This window comes from Neoarius graeffei, chromosome 8 (genome assembly GCF_027579695.1).
Source record: "Neoarius graeffei isolate fNeoGra1 chromosome 8, fNeoGra1.pri, whole genome shotgun sequence".
NCBI lineage: Eukaryota > Metazoa > Chordata > Actinopteri > Siluriformes > Ariidae > Neoarius > Neoarius graeffei.
The window spans coordinates 74090461-74113133 of NC_083576.1; the positions used below are offsets into that span (position 1 = coordinate 74090461).

Genomic DNA, 22673 nt, shown 5'->3' on the forward strand with positions numbered 1-22673 from the left:
AAGTGCTATTCACTTAGTGGCTTAGCCACTTAGTGTGTGCTTCCCTTAAAAAAAAAACCTTAACTGAACAAACATTAATTTTGCTTTTCTAGTCATCTGTTACTAACAAACTAAGAACAAGGGGTTCTGTTTCCATCATCACAACAGCATGGTTACTTTCTTGTAAATAGTTCAGTTTTGTGTGTGTGTGTGTGTGTGTGTGTGTGTGTGTGTGTGTGTGTGTGTGTGTGTGTGCACAGAATTGTATGTCACCCATTCTCGTGTGAGTATTCATGTGTGTGTATGATTGCAACTGTGTGTGTGTATGAGTGTGTGCGTGCGTGTGTGTGCGCTACATGTATGAGTGTGTGTGCATGCATATGAGTGTGAGTGTGTTCATCATGTGTCAAAACACACATATTCAAAACCCTATTCTTTCCTTGGCCAGTTGGTGGCGCTATACCAGACAGCATATTGGGCGCATAGATGTCATAATAATCACATCCTCTAATAACCTGAAAGGTTTCAGCCAAATCATTAAATGTATTATGACTTCATGACACATTTCCTGTTTGTGGCGAGTATTAAAATTCATAATACTGCCATTTCAACATATTACAACATATCAAACATCCCTTCACAATTCAACATCAGCAATATCTTGGCATCATGTTTGACAAGTTTGACATGAAACTATGGATGTTTGATTGTAACACTTATTTTTATGCTAAATATGGGGCCACGCCCCCTTTTTGAAGGCTTAATATCTCCAAAACTAGTGGAGATCTCATCTCATCTCATTATCTCTAGCCGCTTTATCCTGTTCTACAGGGTTGCAGGCAAGTTGGAGCCTATCCCAGCTGACTACGGGTGAAAGGCGGGGTACACCCTGGACAAGTTGCCAGGTCATCACAGGGTCGACACAGACACAAACAACCATTCACACCCACATTCACACCTACGGTCAATTTAGAGTCATTAGTTAACCTAACCTGCATGTCTTTGGACTGTGGGGGAAACTGGAGCACCCGGAGGAAACCCACGCGGACACGGGGAGAACATGCAAACTCCACACAGAAAGGCCCTCTCCGGCCACGGGGCTCGAACCCGGACCTTCTTGCTGTGAGGCGACAGCGCTAACCACTACACCACCATGCCACCACTAGTGGAGATATTGGCCTAAAATTTTGCACAGTAATTATGAGTTACAAGGGCATCAAAATAAAAAATTATGAAGCAAATCTGAGATGGTAAGTCGGGAGCCTTCTGGTGATTTGGCACAGAGTTACCCTAGATGCAGTGGTTTATTTCCACTAAAATGCAGTTACTGCAGGTGGTGCGAAGTTTCAACTAGTACAAAATTTATACATTTAATAAACAACCATATTTTCCCAAAGAAAAATAAGCCTACAACTGTAACTGATTTTTACAGTTTTTTTTTCCAACAGTTTTACAGTTTTACTACAAATCATATTGCATGCCAGCAAGCTGTATATGGTCTGGGGTCCTTGGGGCTCTCTCCAGTTCCTTTAGTATGGTTTACCCAACAGTGGTGCCACCATTGTTATATAAAGGAAATATTCTTGAGTAGACACAAAAAAAACAATCCAATAAATGATGTTCAAATATAGATTTCCAATAGAACTTGAGTTTTAATAGAAATTTTCTATCCTAAAGAACACACTTGGCATGTTCTATAGAACACTGAGAAAAGCCCATAAAAACTTCTTGTTCTATAGAACCATGCTGAAATCCTATAGAGCACCGGAGTTCCTACAGAACTTCTATAGGACATTTTTTGCAGGGATTTGATATTATTATTATTATTATTATTATTATTGATAGTATTATTATTATTATTATTATTAATTGTATTACTTTATTATAATTTGGGTATTTACAGTGGTATGCAAAAGTTTGGGCACCCCTGGTCAAAATTGCTGTTACTGTGAACAGTTAAGCAAGTTGAAGATGAAATGATCTCCAAAAGACACAAAGTTAAAGATGACTCATTCCCTTTATATTTTAAGCAAAAACATTTTTTTTTATTTTCATCTTTTACATTTTCAAAATGACACAAAAGGAAAAGGGCCCAAAGCAAAAGTTTGGGCACCCTGCAACACCCCCTTTGGCAAGGATCACAGCTTGTAAACACTTTTTGTAGCCAGCTAATAATCTTTCAGTTCTTACCTGGGGGATTTTCACACATTCATCCTTGCAAAAGGCTTCCAGTTCTACAACCCCGATTCCAAAAAAGTTGGGACAAAGTACAAATTGTAAATAAAAACGGAATGCAATAATTTACAAATCTCAAAAACTGATATTGTATTCACAATAGAACATAGACAACATATCAAATGTCGAAAGTGAGACATTTTGAAATTTCATGCCAAATATTGGCTCATTTGAAATTTCATGACAGCAACACATCTCAAAAAAGTTGGGACAGGGGCAATAAGAGGCTGGAAAAGTTAAAGGTACAAAAAAGGAACAGCTGGAGGACCAAATTGCAACTCATTAGGTCAATTGGCAATAGGTCATTAACATGACTGGGTATAAAAAGAGCATCTTGGAGTGGCAGCGGCTCTCAGAAGTAAAGATGGGAAGAGGATCACCAATCCCCCTAATTCTGCGCCGACAAATAGTGGAGCAATATCAGAAAGGAGTTCGACAGTGTAAAATTGCAAAGAGTTTGAACATATCATCTACAGTGCATAATATCATCAAAAGATTCAGAGAATCTGGAAGAATCTCTGTGCGTAAGGGTCAAGGCCGGAAAACCATACTGGGTGCCCGTGATCTTCGGGCCCTTAGACGGCACTGCATCACATACAGGCATGCTTCTGTATTGGAAATCACAAAATGGGCTCAGGAATATTTCCAGAGAACATTATCTGTGAACACAATTCACCGTGCCATCCGCCGTTGCCAGCTAAAACTCTATAGTTCAAAGAAGAAGCCGTATCTAAACATGATCCAGAAGCGCAGACGTCTTCTCTGGGCCAAGGCTCATTTAAAATGAACTGTGGCAAAGTGGAAAACTGTTCTGTGGCCAGACGAATCAAAATTTGAAGTTCTTTATGGAAATCAGGGACGCCGTGTCATTCGGACTAAAGAGGAGAAGGACGACCCAAGTTGTTATCAGCGCTCAGTTCAGAAGCCTGCATCTCTGATGGTATGGGGTTGCATTAGTGCGTGTGGCATGGGCAGCTTACACATCTGGAAAGACACCATCAATGCTGAAAGGTATATCCAGGTTCTAGAGCAACATATGCTCCCATCCAGACGACGTCTCTTTCAGGGAAGACCTTGCATTTTCCAACATGACAATGCCAAACCACATACTGCATCAATTACAGCATCATGGCTGCGTAGAAGAAGGGTTCGGGTACTGAACTGGCCAGCCTGCAGTCCAGATCTTTCACCCATAGAAAACATTTGGCGCATCATAAAACGGAAGATATGACAAAAAAGACCTAAGACAGTTGAGCAACTAGAATCCTACATTAGACAAGAATGGGTTAACATTCCTATCCCTAAACTTGAGCAACTTGTCTCCTCAGTCCCCAGACGTTTACAGACTGTTGTAAAGAGAAAAGGGGATGTCTCACAGTGGTAAACATGGCCTTGTCCCAACTTTTTTGAGATGTGTTGTTGTCATGAAATTTAAAATCACCTAATTTTTCTCTTTAAATTATACATTTTCTCAGTTTAAACATTTGATATGTCATCAATGTTCTATTCTGAATAAAATATGGAATTTTGAAACTTCCACATCATTTTATTCCGTTTTTATTTACAATTTGTACTTTGTCCCAACTTTTTTGGAATCGGGGTTGTACAAGTTTCTTGGGCTGTCTTGCATGCACTGCTCTTTTGAGATCTATCCACAGATTTTCAATGATGTTTAGGTCAGGGGACTGTGAGGGCCAGGGCAAAACCTTCAGCTTGTGCCTCTTGAGGTATTCCATTGTAGATTTTGAGGTGTGTTTTGGATCATCGTCTTATTGTAGGACCCGTCCTCTTTTTAACGTCAACTTTTTTACAGATGGTGTGATGTTTGCTTCCAGAATTTACTGGTATTTATTCAAATCCATGCTTCCCTCGACCAGTGAACTGTGCCCTGTGCCACTGGCTGCAACACAATCCCAAAGCATGATCGATCCACACCCATGCTTCAGAGTTGGAGAGGTGTTCTTTTCCTGGAATTTGCCACCCTTTTTTCTCCAAACATACCTTTGCACATTGTGGCCAAAAAGTTCTATTTTGATTTCATCAGTCCACAGGACTTGTTTCCAAAATGCATCAGGCTTATTTAGATGCTCATTTGTAAATGTCAGATGCTGAATTTTGTGGTGCGGACGCAGGAAAGGTTTTCTTCTGATGACTCTTACATGAAGGTCTGTTCAGGTGTTGCTGCATAGTAGAACAGTGCACCACCACTCCAGGGTCTGCTAAATCTTTCTGAAGGTCTTTTGCAGTCAAACAGGTTTTTATTTGCCTTTCTAGCAATCCAACGAGCAGTTCTATCTGAAAGTTTTCTTCATCTTCCAGACCTCACCTTGATCTCCACTGTTTCTGTTAACTGCCATTTCTTGATAACATTACAGTCTGAGGAAACGGCTACCTGAAAACACTTTGCTACGTTCTTGTAGCCTTCTCTTGCTTTGTGAGATTCAATTATTTTATTATTCAGAATGCGAGGGAGTTGCTTAGAGGAGCCCATGGCTGTTGATTTTAGGGACAAGTTTGAGGAGTCAGAGAATTTATACAGCTTTGAAATCTGCATCATCTGATCTTTCCTAACGAAGAATTTGAACAAGCCACAGCTCAATAAGCTAATTAAGGTCTGGAACCTTGGTAAAAGTTACGTGAGAACTGAAATGTATTGGGGTGCCCAAACTTTCGCATGGTGTTCCTTTTCTTTTTTCACTCTCCAATTTTCTCATCTCATCTCATCTCATTATCTCTAGCCGCTTTATCCTGTTCTACAGGATCGCAGGCAAGCTGGAGCCTATCCCAGCTGACTATGGGCGAAAGGCGGGGTACACCCTGGACAAGTCGCCAGGTCATCACAGGGCTGACACATAGACACAGACAACCATTCACACTCACATTCACACCTACGCTCAATTTAGAGTCACCAGTTAACCTAACCTGCATGTCTTTGGACTGTGGGGGAAACCGGAGCACCCAGAGGAAACCCACGCGGACACAGGGAGAACATGCAAACTCCACACAGAAAGGCCCTCGCCGGCCACGGGGCTCGAACCCGGACCTTCTTGCTGTGAGGCAACAGCACTAACCACTACACCACCATGCCGCCCCTCTCCAATTTTACAAAACAAAAATAATACACAAATCTTGCAGAAAATGCTGAAAAGAAATGTGTCATCTTTACCTTTATGCCTTTTGATCAGTTCATCTTCTGCTCACTTAACTATTCACAGTAACAGATATTTTCAGTAAGGGTGCCCAAACTTTTGCATGCCACTGTACTTAGTATGGTAACCATGGATGTCTGTGATAAGTCTCTGGGACCACAATGGAAACAAGTATTCACACTTTTTTGTGTAATCCTGGTTTTTATGTCATGTTCATACTGTATTTTGTATGTACTGCATTTTAACCAAATAAATCAAATCAAAATCATGTATGAGAACAGTGAAACAGCAGGGAGGTGTGTAGTCGGAATGACTGAATGGTTCAAGGTGAAGGTGGGACTCCATTAAGGATCTGCTTTGAGTCCTTTCTTGTTTGCCATAGCGATGGATAGCTTGACAGATGAAGTGAGGCAAGAGTCACCATGGAACATGATGTTTGCGGATGATATTGTGATATGTGGTGAAAGTAGAAAGGAGGTTGAGTTGGGTTTGGAGAGATGGAGGTATGCATTGGAACAAAGAGGAATGAAGGTGAGCAGTAGCAAAACAGAATACATGTGCATCAATGAGAATGGGGATGAGAGTGTAGTGAAGATGCAAGGAGTAGATGTAAAGAAAGTTGGTGAATTCAAGTACCCGGGGTCAACTGTGCAGGAAAATGGGGGCAGCGATAGTGAGGTGAGAAAGAGAGTGCAGGCAGGGTGGAGCAGTTGGAGAAGGATTTTGGGAGTCATTTGTGATAGGAAAGTCCCAGCAAAAGTGAAAGGTAAGATGTATAAGACAGTAGTGAGACCAGCTGTGATGTATGGATTGGAGACCGTACCCTTAACGAAGAGACAGGAGGCAAAGTTGGAGGTGACGGAGTTGAGGATGTTAAGGTTTGCGATGGGAGGTTGGACAGGATAAGGAATGAGCACATCAGAGGGACAGCACATGTGGAGAGCTTGGGAATTAAGCTAAGAGAGATGAGACTGAGATGGTACGGGCACATCCTGAGAAGAGATGCAGAACATGTTGGAAGGAGAATGTTGAGGATGGAGCTGCCTGGCAAACGAAAACGAGGAAGGCCAAAGAGGAGATACATGGATGTGGTGAGAGAGGACGTGAAAGTGGCAGGTGTGGTAGAGAAGGATGCGGAAGACAGGGAGCAATGGAGACAAAAGATCCGCTGTGGCGACCCCTAATCGGGAGCAGCCAAAAGAAGAAGAAGAAATAAAATCAAAATCAAATCAAAATTATCTGTACTATTAAATTTAGCATTTAACCATGTTGAACATGTCATCGTCCCCACACACACACGTATTAATTATCTCATCTCATCTCATTATCTCTAGCCGCTTTATCCTGTTCTACAGGGTCGCAGGCAAGCTGGAGCCTATCCCAGCTGACTACGGGCGAAAGGCGGGGTTCACCCTGGACAAGTCGCCAGGTCATCACAGGGCTTGTATTAGTTATTGTGCTGGTTATTTAAAGGAGGATCTACAGACTATTTAAAATTTATTTTAAAAATAAAAACTGTGCGTGTATCTTTATTTGATTTTTATAACTTTTATTTTATTATATATGTTGTATCCTTGAGGAGGCTCTTGCCATCAAACGTCATGTTCTGTAGTTTTTATTGTATTTTTTTGTTGCTGTTAATAAAGAAAGAAAATGCCTGAGAAACAATTCATTGGGGCCTTCTTAGGCGGATGTGACGTCACCGCGTTGGCCCTCCATAGCAACACAGAGACGCGGCACCACCTGGATACTGCAGCAGCATGAGTTAATGCAACATCGCCCTCTAGTGGTGACAGAGTCGCAGCAACAGCATCCCTTTCATCCATGTTATGTGGACAAAGTACCCAACTTCATCACTTAAGTCAAAGTACAGATCCCACTGGTTAAATGTGACTCGGATACAAGTGAAAGTTGTCCAGTCAAATTTTTACTTAAGTACTGAAGTATTTGCTTTTAAAAATACTTCAGTATTAAAAGTACATTTTCTGTCAACGCATCGTTGTATTATTGCCACAACGCTTACAAAACCTAACGCCGTTACCAAAGACAGAAATGTGAATTCACAAAATGAACGCATGCTGTGCCATCATGGTGGTTTAAAGTTACGCTAGCTAGTCAGTGAAGCTCCACCTGACATGCTAGCAAACTCTTTTCAAACTTGAAATCATATTGGGTAGCTAACGCTACTAGAAAAGAAAGATTTCTACATTCTGTTTATTTGTCAAGATTATGTGAAAACATATTTCTGAAAGGACTTCAGATAAGGTAACGTTATTCATGTTAGCGTAACTCCGTGTTTACATGCTAACTAGCAGTGTCCAAGTTAACTAGCTATGTGTAAGCGTTAGCCGTGGACAAGGCTACGGAAACTTGGTGGGCAAATCCATATAAAGATATTTGACTAACCAGACTGTATAGCTATTGCAACGTTATCGCTAGCTCTAAAAGCACAAACAGCTTCATTGCAAGCTTTGTCTCATCTCATTATCTCTAGCTGCTTTATCCTTTACAGGGTCGCAGGCAAGCTGGAGCCTATCCCAGCTGACTACGGGCGAAAGGCGGGGTACACCCTGGACAAGTCGCCAGGTCATCACAGGGCTGACACATAGACACAGACAACCATTCACACTCACATTCACACCTACGGTCAATTTAGAGTCACCAGTTAACCTAACCTGCATGTCTTTGGACTGTGGGGGAAACCGGAGCACTCGGAGGAAACAGGGAGAACATGCAAACTCCACACAGAAAGGCCCTCGCTGGCCACCACCGTGCTGCCCTGCAAGCTTTCTCTTGGAATAAAACATTTACATGCCTCAATATGCTTCCACAGGTTGGACAGCGAGTTTTTGTACGCCATGATGTGGCTCGTTTTTGGCAAACAAAGCAAACATTTAAAACAAATCTTTAATCCTTTCAGAAACATGGGTTCTAGGTATGGCCATGGGTGCGTGTGCTCTCCAAATGAACCGCCTCCTTCCATTCTGCCATCAGCTGATCGTGTTCAAATAATGCTGCTGATAAATCATTGATCTTGATTTTATACAGTCTATGGACGTGACGTGACCCTAGTGATTACTGATAGACTGTCTCAGTGTCACCTGCGAAAAAAACAATCACATTTTAGAAAAGAAAAGGAAAAACATCCACTTTCAAAGCTGCTTCATAGTAACGAGTAGCGAGGACCTTGATAGAAATGTAGTGGAGTGAAAAGTACGATATTTGCCTTTCAAATGTAGTGAAGTTAAAGTCATAAGTTTCCAAAAAAAATACTCAAGTACATATATTCAAAAAGTGTACTTAAGTACAGTACTCAAGTAAATGTACTTTTACTGTCCACCTCTGATAAACATGCTTATATTTTACTTTCATGTCAGCATTAACAATGTTTTTTTTTTTGTTCTGACACATAAAACTCCTTCCCTTGTCTTTCTTTGCCTGAACTTTGGCTTAATCTCTTTAATAAAGGTCTATGTTGTTGTCCTGGATGCTGGCTGGGTTTACTGAAGTATTTATGCTTTTATTAATGTGGGATATAATATGACCTGTTTCAACTAGACCTAGTGATGAAATTTTTTTTTTACTTTTCATTCTTGTGTTAGGCGGCACGGTGGTGTAGTGGTTAGCGCTGTCGCCTCACAGCAAGAAGGTCCGGGTTCGAGCCCCGGGGCCGGCGAGGGCCTTTCTGTGTGGAGTTTGCATGTTCTCCCCGTGTCCGCGTGGGTTTCCTCCGGGTGCTCCGGTTTCCCCCACAGTCCAAAGACATGCAGGTTAGGTTAACTGGTGACTCTAAATTGAGCGTAGGTGTGAATGTGAGTGTGAATGGTTGTCTGTGTCTATGTGTCAGCCCTGTGATGACCTGGCGACTTGTCCAGGGTGTACCCCGCCTTTCGCCCGTAGTCAGCTGGGATAGGCTCCAGCTTGCCTGCGACCCTGTAGAAGGATAAAGCGGCTAGAGATGATGAGATACTAATATTATTTTGATTTGTTTTTGTAGAATTGTAAAATGGTAAATCTCATAATTTCAATATTCATATTTACAGTTCACTCATCACTAGGTGACCTTTGTCTAAAATGAGATGTGGGCATAACTGTTACACTGCACATTCAAATCATTTTGCATTACATGACCAACACTTCCTAGTTTTATTAAAATTGCAGTCACTGAGCTTAAAATAAGGAAATGAAAGACTTACAGTGCTTTCCAAAAGTATTCATACCCCTTGAACTTTTTCACATTTTTCCACCTTACAACCACGAACTTAAAAGTTTTTTATTGAGATTTTATGTGATAGACCAACACAGAGTAGCACATAATTGCGAAGTGAAACGAAAATGATAAATGGTCTTCAAAATTTTAAACAAATAAAAATCTGAAAAATGTGGTGTGCATTAGTATTCAGCCCCCCTGCGTCAATCCTTTGTAGAGCCACCTTTTGCTGCAATTACAGCTGCAAGTCTTTTGTGGTATGTCTCTACCAGCTTTGCACATCTAGACACTGAAATTTTTGCCCATTCTTCTTTGCAAAATAGCTCAAGCTCAGCCAGATCGGATGGAGAGCGTCTGTGAACAGCAATTTTCAAGTCTTGCCACAGATGCTCAATGGGATTTAGGTCTGGACTTTGACTGGGCCATTCTAACACATGAATATTCTTTGATCTAAACCATTCCATTGTAGCTCTGGCTGTATGTTTAGGGTCATTGTCTTGCTGGAAGGTGAATCTCCTTCCCAGTCTCAAGTCTTTTGCAGCCTCCAACAGGTTTTCTTCCAGGATTGCCCTGTATTTAGCTCCATCCATCTTCCCATCAACTCTGACCAGCTTCCCTGTCCCTGCTGAAGAAAAGCATCCCCATAGCATGATGCTGTCACCACCATGTTTCACAGTGGGGATGGTGTGTGCAGGGTGATGAGCAGTGTTAGTTTTCCGCCACACATAGCGCTTTGCATTTAGGCCAAAAAGTTCAACTTTGGTCTCATTTGACCAAAGCACCTTCTTCCACATGTTTGCTGTGTCCCCTACATGGCTTCTTATGCCTGTCTTTCAACAATGGCTTTCTTCTTGCCACTCTTCCAAAAAGGCCAGAGTTATGGAGTGTACGACTTATAGTTGTCCTGTGCACAGATTCTCCCACCTGAGCTGTGGATTTCTGCAGCTCCTCCAGAGTGATCATGGGCCTCTTGGCTGCTTCTCTGACCAGTGCTCTCCTTGCTCGCTCTGTCAGTTTAGGTGGACGGTCATGTCTCGGTAGGTTTGCAGTTGTGCCATACTTTTTCCATTTTTGAATGATGGATTGAACAGTGCTTCTTGAGATGTTCAGAGCGTGGGATATTTTTTTTATAACCTAACCCTGCTTTAAACTTCTCCAGAACTTTATCCCTGACCTGTCTGGTGAATTCTTTGGTCTTCATGATGCTGTTTGTTCTTCAGTGTTCTCTAACAAACCACTGAGGCCTTCACAGAACAAGTGTATTTATGCTGAGAGTAAATTACACACAGTAGGACTCTATTAACTAATTAGATGACTTCTGAAGGCAACTGGTTGCACTGGATTGTATTTAGAGGTATCAGAGTACAGGGGGCTGAATACTAATGCACACCACATTTTTCAGATTTTTATTTGTTTAAAATATTGAAGACCATTTATCATTTTCGTTTTACTTCACAATTATGTGCTACTCTGTGTTGGTCTATCACATAAAATCTCAATAAAAAACTTTTAAGTTTGTGGTTGTAAGGTGGAAAAATGTGAAAAAGTTCAAGGGGTATGAATACTTTTGCAAGGCACTGTATAACAAACACACTAATGTGAAAAACGACCAGCTAGTGGCGTAGTGGTAGCGTGTCCGCCTCTTGATCATGAGTTCTATTCATGGTCGGGTCATACCAAAGACCATCATAAAAATGGTACCTACTACTGTACCATCTGGCAAGGCACGCTGCAATACAGATGTGAGTGGGGAGTTAAACTCTCGTGGTTACCAGAGGACTAGCCCCCCACTGTAACCCTAGCTATGTAATAGGCGAGAGGCCGAGGGCTGCGGAAACGGAGATCGGCGCCGCCCGATGCGCCACATGGCGCGGGAAGGACTTTAACTTTTTTTTTAATGTGAATAACAATTTTACAACCCATTCAATTAGACCTAAAATTATAACCAAATAATAACGCTGACAATTATGGTTGTTGATTTTTCATCTTCATCATCATAATGGTCGTAAAATAAATAATAATATTGTTGGATATGTGAGGACCTCAGAAAAAGCATTGTTGATGCTCATTAGGCTGGAAAAGGTTACAAAACCATCTCTAAAGAGTTTGGACTCCACCAATCCATAGTCAGACACATTGTGTACAAATGGAGGAAATTCAAGACCATTATTACCCTCCCCAGGAGTGGTTGACCAACAAAGATCCCTCCAAGAGTAAGGCATATAATAGTCGGCGAGGTCACAAAGGACCCCAGAGTAACTTCTAAGCAACTGAAGGCCTCCCTCACATTGGCTAATGTTAATGTTCATGAGTCCACCATCAGGAGAACACTGAACAACAATGGTGTGCATGGCAGGGTTGCAAGGAAAAAGCCACTGCTCTCCAAAAAGAACATTGCAGCTCATCTAGAGTTTGCTCAAGATCACGTGGACAAGCCAGAAGGCTATTGGAAAAATGTTTTGTGGACAGGTGAGACAAAAATAGAACTTTTTGGTTTCAATGAGAAGTGTTATGTTTGGAGAAAGGAAAACACTGCATTCCAGCATAAGAACCTTATCCCATCTGTGAAACATGGTGGGGGTAGTATCATGGTTTGGGTCTGTTTTTCTGCATCTGGACCAGGACAGCTTGCCATCATTGATGGAACAATGAATTCTGAATTATACCAGCGAATTCTAAAGGAAAATGTCAGGACATCTGTCCATGAACTGAATCTCAAGAGAAGGTGGGTCATGCAGCAAGACAACGACCCAAAGCACACAAGTCGTTCTACCAAAGAATGGTTAAAGAAGAATAAAGTTAATGTTTTGGAATGGCCAAGTCAAAGTCCTGACCTTAATCCAATGGAAATGTTGTGGAAGGACCTGAAGCGAGCAGTTCATGTGAGGAAACCCACCAACATCCCAGAGTTGAAGCTGTTCTGTATGGAGGAATGGGCTAAAATTCCTCCAAGCCGGTGTGCAGGACTGATCAACAGTTACCGGAAACATTTAGTTGCAGTTATTGCTGCACAACAGGGTCACACCAGATACTGGAAGCAAAGGTTCACATACTTTTGCCACTCACAGATATGTAATATTGGATCATTTTCCTCAATAAATAAATGACCAAGTAGAATATTTTTGTCTCATCTGTTTAACTGGGTTCTCTTTATCTACTTTTAGGACTTGTGTGAAAATAGGCTGATCAGTGTGTGTGTGTAAGTTGAAATTTGTTCATGAAATAAATCCATATTGGCGGCACGGTGGTGTAGTGGTTAGCGCTGTCGCCTCACAGCAAGAAGGTCCTGGGTTCAAGCCCCAGGGCCGGCGAGGGCCTTTCTGTGTGGAGTTTGCATGTTCTCCCCGTGTCCGCGTGGGTTTCCTCCGGGTGCTCCGGTTTCCCCCACGGTCCAAAGACGTGCAGGTTAGGTTAACTGGTGACTCTAAATTGACCGTAGGTGTGAATGTGAGTGTGAATGGTTGTCTGTGTCTATGTGTCAGCCCTGTGATGACCTGGCGACTTGTCCAGGGTGTACCCCGCCTTTCGCCCGTAGTCAGCTGGGATAGGCTCCAGCTTGCCTGCGACCCTGTAGAACAGGATAAAGCGGTTAGAGATAATGAGATGAGATGAGATGAGATGAGATGAATCCATATTATGTGGAATTTATTTTACTTTTAAAGTGCTCCCTGAGTTCTGAGAGGTGTGGTGCTTAGTGTTTATTTTCACTCTCACTCTCACTATGGGCGGATCCCTTAGTGTCCATAGCCAATCATTTATTTTGAAATGTGTTTAAAATACAGTATGTAATTACAAATGCTGGTAGTTTGTTGTTGTTGAGAAAGAGTGAGAAACATGAGGAAAGTTTGTGTGTGTTGTGGGAGAAGCTGCTGGTCTGGAGCGGATCCTCCCTCTGACTCCCCGCCCTTGGAGGCGTTTCAAAGCCCGGCAGAGAAATGAGAGCACATCTCGGCTCCGGCTGAACCTCTGCGTCTTGTCTTCCTGTCCTCAAGCAGATGAACCTTCAGCTCAGACCTTCAAATATCCGGTTTGCAATCTTTATAAATGTTGTGTGAACGGAATTGTGTTTCTCTTTGGGGACGCGTTTGCTGCGTTTTCAGGGCCTTCTCTCTCTCTCTCTCTCTCTCTCTCTCTCTCTGTGTGTGTGTGTGTGAGAGAGAGAGAGATAGATAGATAGATAGATATGTGTGTGTGAAACAATAACTGTGTGCCGTCTTGAATTTGTATCCACACACAGTCACGAATTCATTGTAAAACCCATCATGCTAATCCACTTCTATCTCCCTGCACATCCGCTCTTAGCAGCTACACTGTTATTTGTAGCGTTGCTATGAGGATGCTATGCTAAGCTAGCCTATGCTATGCTAACCTATCCTATCCTATCCTATCCTATTCTCAGCCTGCATTGTATGCTGCGTTATGCTAGCAGCTAGCTGCGTCCTGGACTCTCTCTTGTTAGCACCGTTTGGTCATCACTGTTAAACGGTACTGTTTACCAAAACATTATTTAGAATTTATTTTTGGATAAAATTATTGACATTTCAGCTCGGAAATGTCTTAAATGTTAAATATCCGCTGAATTCGCAATGTTTTGGTCAGTTATATCCAAGTTAATATTATTAGTCAGGAATTAGACAGACAGAACTCATTTAGTTAGCTTATTATTTAAAACAGCTCAATGTTTTTTTGTTTTATAAAACTTGCTGAGTAATATTCTATTAGTTTTAACAATTTATTTGTGGTGTTATATTTGTTCAAAAGTGATTTATTATCCAAACCTAACGGGTTTTTTTTTAATATGTAGAATGATGCTGTAATATAATATTAATAACTGGCATTTCGAGTTGACATGAAATAATACAATATTGAGTTTTAATTAAACTGTATATAAAGGTGTATGTATAGCTCCCCCCCCCCCCCCCCCCCCAAAAAAAAAAGTTTAGTCAGGTAGCGCGACTACAATTATCGACACCCTTAACGATCTTTTTGGCCGTTGCAAAAATAAAGACTTTCAATATGTAAATTGTGCATTAATAATTACTCAAACTTCCACTGGAAAAAAAAAGTTGATTCCGATTACTTGGCGTATCAGATCACGTTACTCCGTTCCCCGCAGTTCTCGACTCTGTTCCACAATTATCGACACCTTTGTCACCAGTTAGCGACACCGTTCCACGATTATCGACACCTTTGTCCACAGTTAGCAACACCGTTCCACAGTTAGCGACGCCTTTTGTCCACAGTTAGCGGCACCGTTCCACAATTAGTGGCACCTTTGTCACCAGTCATCGACACCGTTCCACAATTAGCGGCACCTTTGTCCACAGTTATCGACACCTTTGTCCACGGTTAGTGACACCACTGTTCCACAATTATTGACCACTTTGTCCGCAGTTATTGATACCTTTTGTCCACAGTTAGCGGCACCTTTGTCACCAGTTATCGACACCGTTCCACAGTTAGCGGCACCTTTGTCCACAGTTATCGACACCTTTGTCCACACTTAGCGACACCACTGTTCCACAATTATTGACCACTTTGTCCGCAGTTATTGATACCTTTTGTCCACAATTAGCGACACCTTTTGTCCACAAGTTAGCCGCACCTTTGTCACCAGTTATCGACACCGTTCCACAATTAGCGGCACCTTTGTCCACAGTTATCGACACCTTTGTCCACAGTTAGCGACACCGCTGTTCCACAATTATTGACCACTTTATCCGCAGTTATTGGCACCGTTCCACAATTAGTGACACCTTTGCCTGCAGTTAGCGACATCCAAGATGATTTATTTATAAATAATCAGTACGTGGTATCAAGTTAATAAAATATAGTTTTTATTTAAAATTTGTTCTAGATATTTTGTACTAAATATAAATCTAAGTGTGTTTATGTAAATGAGGAAGTAGTTCTCATGTTTGTAAACAAATGAACTGATGATGTTTAACCTGCATCAGAAAATCTTTTTGTTCCACTTTACGTATTTTTGTAGATCACATTTTTGTTAATCATTCGTTGTTGTTTGTATTAATTTCTAGTTTTGTCGTTTACCAATAAATGTCAACAGGCAATTGACATTGTAACCACATGAAAATCCAGGTCAAAGGTCGCATGTCATTCCTCAAACCAAAACATAAAATGTCTGCTGATATTATGTGTTAGATATTTACAACAAACTGCAAAAATATATTTTCTCAATGGAAAAGTCTGTAATTCAAGCATGTAATTTTGTGTGTATACACACACACACTATATATATATATATATGTGTGTATATATGTATGTATGTGTGTATATGCATGTATGTATGCTAGGAATTTAATTCTGCTCTCATTCTATTTATTGCATTCAGATTCCAAATACTCTATAAACATTCCATTCTGTTATGAATCAGAAAAAAACTATTATAAATCACAACACTTTTTTTTTAATAAATATAAAAGTACTTAATCTACTTCAATGATGTTACACAAAGATCAATCCATAACAGTTATAAATGTCACTTAATTCGGTGAAAGTGATCACTATTATCGACACCTCACGTGACTTCTCAAACGCACGTTTAGATACAAAATGGCAGCTGTCAAATGAAAGAGTAAGAAACAAAGTAGGTTTTAACAAGGAGATCATGAAATATCGGTGAATTTGATCAGTAAAAACATGTCCATGATCTTTCCACCATGCTTACCTGCGATGATAACGTCTGGGTTTTCCTCAAATTGCTGATCGTGCTGAAAAAAAAAATTTCATCTCTGGTAACAAGCTGTATCATCAGACAAGATCAAAGGGTGAGGCGGGTCTTCCGGTTGATTAATTAACCAATAATAACTGTTGGAACTGAAACTCACCTTTTGTAAAATTGGTTTTTATTGGTAAATCTGAAAAGGTGTCGATAATTGTAGCTGCTGCTCTACTCCCCCGATGTAGTTTATAAGTCCTATAATTGTATCTTAATATTTTTACTTATCAAAGCCTTGGCTATTTTTAACATTGAATAGCACACTTAAAAATTGCTGTTAACAAGAATACATCTTTAAAAATGCATTAGCGTCAAGCAACTGAATAGTAACTGCAGAAGTAAATTAACTTCAGGCAAACTGGTGTAATTGCACTGTTTCTCAGACCTGAAGTGTTACTGTTTCTCAGATTAAACTGTAGCACCAAACCGTACTGTTGCTGTATTGGCAACGCAGCTAATAATAGTTGGACAGTTATGCCCGTTTTATGTAGTAATTTTGCCACTGTTGCAAAATACAGATTCACAGAAAAAAAAAATTACAAAGTACAGCTCTTTTATTCACGGGTATTATATTTTCAGTGAAATATCAATAGTAAATTAATAAAGTAAACATAAAAATGCAGATTAGATATTTTAATTGTGAACTTCGGCAGTCCAAAAATTTTAATTGTTTTAGACTTGTTTTATCCGTGATGCATCATCCGTACGAAATCGGTAATATATTGAAACCTCCGTGACCAGTCTGTAAATTACTAGCGTCCGTGATGCATCTGTATTTAAAATCTGTAGCTAACCCCTCCGTATTTTTTATTTTATTTATTTTTTTAAATTATAATTTACCTGTGACTATCTGCTACCCAATCCCTGCTTTCTAACATCAGTCTTTGGGTGAAATATGTAAACTTCACCCCCTTTTGGCAAAAATGTTATTTCGGACTTGTGTGCTCTATATGTTATTAGATGTTCCACATCTGTTATCAAAAGACTCGTCTGCCGATTAGTTAGTATCGGCTCGACTTGATCTGGTGCTTCTACCTCCATAATGTAGCTACCACCAGCAGATAACGTCACCATGGAGACTTTGTGACGTCCCTGTCGTTGTTCTGTAGACTCGTAGGAACGTCTGTAAAATTAACCATCCATGATGCATCGTCCATAACCAATCTGTAATATACTAAAGCATCCGTGACCGAGCCATAAATTATTTGCATTTGTATTAAAATCTGTAACCACTCCGTATTATTTTTTTTTTATTTTTTAAATTTATATTTCCATGAGCCATAATCCGTGACCTATCCGTATTTTGTCAACAAAAAAGTTCATATCGTAGAATAATTCTTTACTCATAAGTTGAGCTTGGTGTTCTTCGAAATGCATAGTGTGAACTTGCGCAACGTTCACACTGCAAGGCTTAATGCTCAATTCCGATTTTTTTGTGAAATCCGATTTTTTTGTGAGGTCGTTCACATTAACAAATATATGCGACTTGTATGTGATCCTCAGTATGAACGAAAAGCGACCTAAAAGTGTTCCGCATGCGCATTGCAGGATACGACGACGTCACACGCAGTGAGCATGGCCACTGTTTACGGAAGTAAAACCGCCCGGTTGCGGTATGACTCATCCAATCTAGCTTGAATAGCTGCATCCCCCCAAATGGAAATCAGCTCCCTAACCTCTGCGTCCTTCCATTGAGAAGATTCAGAACCTTCACAGCCCGAAGCGTCCCTCGCATTGATGTCATGCGCAGGGGCGCAGATACGTTTTTTGAACTGGGGGGGACAAAAAACTGGGGGGGACAAAGCTGCCAGCAAACCAACCCCAACCCCGATATGCCTGTCAAACTTGTTGTTAGTAACCATAGCAACCAAGCTCGAGCTCGCAACCTGTGCAGTCTGCGCAGCTCAACCAACCGAATATCAGTCTTTGTTTTGTTTTATGTGAGTTGTTGCAACTATGTATACACTGCTGTGCACCTCAATAAACCGAATGGTAATTAGTCTTTTGATTTTTCCGTGAGGTTTGCCTTATGCAAAGAAAGACAGCATAGACGTTTTTTCCTCCCTATAAGTGGGGGGGACCGAGCGAGGTGAATTTAAATCTGGGTGGGACGAGTCCCCCCCTCTATCTGCGCCCGTGATTATGCGCCATGTTGTTGTAACTTTTTTTGAGAGACCTGCCGCCTACTTCAGCGCAGAATAGTGACGTTTGTGGCTTGTTGATGACGTGCAAGTCGGATGAATGCGACCTGGCGGTTCAGACTGAAGTCGCATATGAAAAGAGCGGATAGGAATCGGAATTAGGACCACATATCCAAACGGCCTGGGTCGGATTTGAAAAAATCGGATCTGTGTCGTTCATATTGTCAATAAAAGATCGGATACAGGTCACATATGGGCGAAAAGATCGGATTTGAGTCACTTCAGCCTGCAGTGTGAACGTAGCCTAAGAGTGGACAGAATTTTTTTTTTTTAAATTGAAAGTCCAGCGTATGATCACTCATATGATACTTGTATTTAAAAAAAAAAAAAACATACCAAGAAGAGAACAGCACAGAATTACACAAAAACTATGGGACAGCTACAAATGCGGTAGTATCGATGGCGAAATCTAAATAAAACTTGCTAATAAACAGAAAAATACCTGACGTTCACTACTTTGAACAATGTTTGTTTTGAGTGAGCTTATTTTCTTCATGAGCTCGGATCATGCTGATTTGCTGATATAAGAAGAGCATGGTTTTTTTTTTTTTTTTTTTTTTTAAATCTCAAGTCTGTCGCTAGAGGAATTTCATCCTATAATCTAACCTGGAGAACACGTTATTCTGTTACAGAATTTGACCGAGATTTTTATTGGGATCGTCTCAGAGTGTAACAAGTAATAAGAGTAAGCTTTGAAACCTGTTTGATGGTGACGTGCTTTTAAAGGAGAACTGAAGGTATTTTTTTTTTTTTTAAATTATCAAAATTCTATTTCATGTTATTAAATATCGGAATGCATTTTTGATCGCTGTTTTGTCACTGCTATAGCAAGTTCTGAGTGTGTGAAATATGCTCTGTAATATATCAGTCCGTATGTCAAAGCAATGGCCGTTAACAAGATTGGTTGAGACCTGTGCGAGACGTCGTAGGACGGAAGTAAAACGTACAGCGGAAATCCAAGTGACTAACATCTGCCAACGTTGTCAAGACGCGCGCGCCTTCTTTCGAACACGGATGTAATCAAGCCGGAAGTTTTGTTTGTTTTGATAGCAATCAGGAAAGTTTGAAAAAAGTAGGCAGTAATTGTCATTTAAACTCGTTTTTGTGCAATATTTCGTTTGGAAAACAGTTTTCGAAATGGCGGCGCTGACACTTGATGTTTCGAAGTCTCACAGAAGTCTCGTGACGATAAGCGACGCCTGCCGTGGACCAAACGAACTAAATTCAACACGGCTAAAAACCGAATCTGCCGATAAGTATAATATTTAATTGCAATTAGTTGCCAATACGAGTCACGATATAAGGTTATGAAAACCGAAAATGTAATTAAATAACATTAATTAAGAAATAAAGCAAGTTTAAAAATGACTTCAGTTCTTCTTTAAAACCATTTGTGTCCATGATCTTTGTCATTTAACTTGATGTTTTCATGGCGTAAAATATATCCGGCACTCATTCAGCTGTTCAGGCCCGGATCAGCCCTAAGGCCACCCATTTTTTATCTTTAGGTTCACGGATTTTTTTTTCAACATATTTTTGATTATGTCGGTTGAAATAAAAATAAGTGTCCTTGTCCAATTTTTTTTTTTTTTTGCATGGCAAAATTTAAATGTCGGATTAAGATGATAAAATAATTTAAATTCAAGAGACACACTTTACACACACACATGCACATTGAAGGCTGATACGTTCGTGCTACTTGATTCGATAGGACTCTCTGCGTCACCATCCTCTTCTAATTCCACAGTCAGATACTTGCAGCCAAAATCGTGAACTAACGTTATGGCAGGCATATTCGGCATCGCGCTCGTTACATCAGCACCTTCTTTCTGAGAACCAAAGATCGTTTTGATCTTTTCATTGTTTACTTTCAACGCTTGAGAGACGAAATCGCCCACGTTTTGGTTAGTGAGGCAGTGAAAAGACTTTTCTTTACCACACTTTCTGCTTACGTACAGTTGAGGCGATAGCTCGGAATCCATGCTGTCAGCATCAGCCATGGTCAGCACGAGGTCGACACTGTCGTAAAGCGGTCGTAAATACCATAAAAACATTCAAGTGAATACTCAATGTCGTAAATAGTTTCGTTTTTGGACTCGGCTGAAGTGGATATATACAACATGCATTGTCGTTTGTATTTGCGATTCTAAAGGCCAATTTATGCTGACAACCCAGTCCTTGCAGACGGTGTCGCAGATAGTGTCTGCATAGCCCCCCCACCTTTGCAGACGCTCTGCGCGCACCTCCCAAAAATTGTGACCACCGCAGAAGCCTCGCAGACAGCGTCGTAGACAAGAGGGCTCTGATTGGTCCACTCTACATCTGCTGTACACGCACTTCCGCTTCCCTACTTTCCCGGTTTGGTTTGTTTTCACGACTGGCATTTTTAAAAACACGAGCGAAGCTGGAGCAGCATGAAGAGCGGTTGATCGAGGAAGTACGTACATCTATACGACTCCAGTTGTAGTCATTATAAGTAACCGGAGGATAAACACTCCACTAACCACACCCACCAACTACTCCTAGCGACTTTGCGCCCCCTTGCGTTGTGCCGTGCCGGTGAATAACATCGCGCACACCTATTTCTCCCCGCTCAACAATAAATTACAACTGTCTGCGAAAAGCTATCTGCGAAAGCCTTGTCGCAAGAGCATGCAGAGGCCTTAATACTTTTTACTTAAAGGAATATGACCTAGTACCAGGGATACAGTGCTGTTACAAGAAAAATGTGACTATTTTTTTTTTTTTACTACATTTCAGCAGTAAAAATAAAAATACGCACGACTTTTTATTTTTCTAGCGGTAGTGTTTAACTGCCGTCGGCGGATCCGTGATCCGAAAAATCTAAAATAAGTCGCCTAATACCGATTCAGTATTGGATCGATGCACTCCTGATTTTGTTTGCGCTGTTTTTTTTTTTTTTTTCCTGGGTATCTGAGTCGTGGCCATTTCACTCCCACCAGCCATCTCACCCCTTTCATACAGCGTAGGGGAGTAGGCTATCATATCCTTCATCCAGGACGTGATGCCTACCAGCAACATCTTTTCAAACTGCTGCTCATGCTGCATCACAGGGCAGTTCAACACACTCCCTCAGACAAAAGCGCAGTCTGCCCTCTTCCGCATACACATTATGTACGTCTGTAATTGTCTAGTGCTGCTCTGATTGATTGATGGGGGGAGAAAGAGAGAATGCATTGCATCCCATCTCATCCCATCCAGCATGGCCAGTTTTGCCTCCTTGGCCCCTGGCTATGGATGGCCTGATTTTTATCCTCTGTTAGTGTTTGTGTGCAAACGAATTGAATCAAATGAGTGTTTTGGCAGCTGACAAAGTTTTAGAATTTTGTAGGTGGAATAAAGCACGAGGATCTGGAAATGCAGCGTTATGGTTAATTCTAAATTATCTTAGATGATTGTGTTCAGGACAACCCACGTGATTGTGCACACGGCATATATTGAAAAGAATATTTGTTTCCAGCATGCTTTTGGTCTGACTGCATGCATCAGTCATTTCTCTTGAATAGGGATGGGCGGTACGCTCGCTTGCTCGACGTCATAACGTTGATAACGTGCAGGTTTTTATAACCTGGCTTCACTGTTCTGTTGTTGGCAGAAGTACAGTACAAATTGTGGTTCCTACCAAATAACATGGCTGTGGATTTTATTTTATTTTATTTTTTCCCCCCTCCTGTGGTGATGCGTTATTTTTTTCCACAGGCATGATGGGAGCTGTCGTCGAGGTTCGTGTCGGGCAGGCGTTTTATTTCATGACGCTGCGGCTGGATGTTCTCCGGAAATCAATATCGAATGTGAAACTTGACGTCTCTGATGTGCATTAAAAAACATTAAGCAACATGAAGCAACCACTCGCCCCGACTTAAGTGGCCTTTTACAATCTAGAGATCTTCGTAGCGCCGGGTTTATGTTCGACTGCATGCAGAAAGGGTTTTGTAGATGATTGATGGTGTTCTTTAGTGAGTCACAGTTTGTTGACTTTGAATGATGTTTACTTTCTTGATCAAGATAATACTGTACATCCTTGTCTAAGTGCTGGATTATTGTAAGCGTGTATTATGCTGAAAGATCATACTGGCATCCTACGATACAGCTGCACTCGAGTGTTCGTTTCATTTCATCTTTCCGATGCGACTCTGTTT

General features: G+C 41.0%; 1 protein-coding gene across 3 annotated transcripts in view; it reads left to right on the plus strand.

Moving 5' to 3' along the window:
• The first annotated feature begins 13488 nt into the window (after nucleotides 1-13488).
• The window catches only part of ckap5 (cytoskeleton associated protein 5), a 120472-nt gene continuing 111287 nt past the window's right edge, over nucleotides 13489-22673 (plus strand). For all 3 annotated transcript variants that reach the window (XM_060928229.1, XM_060928230.1, XM_060928231.1), the window contains exon 1: nucleotides 13489-13600. The gene's annotated coding sequence lies outside the window, so the exon portion shown is untranslated. The remainder of the gene's footprint in view (nucleotides 13601-22673) is intronic.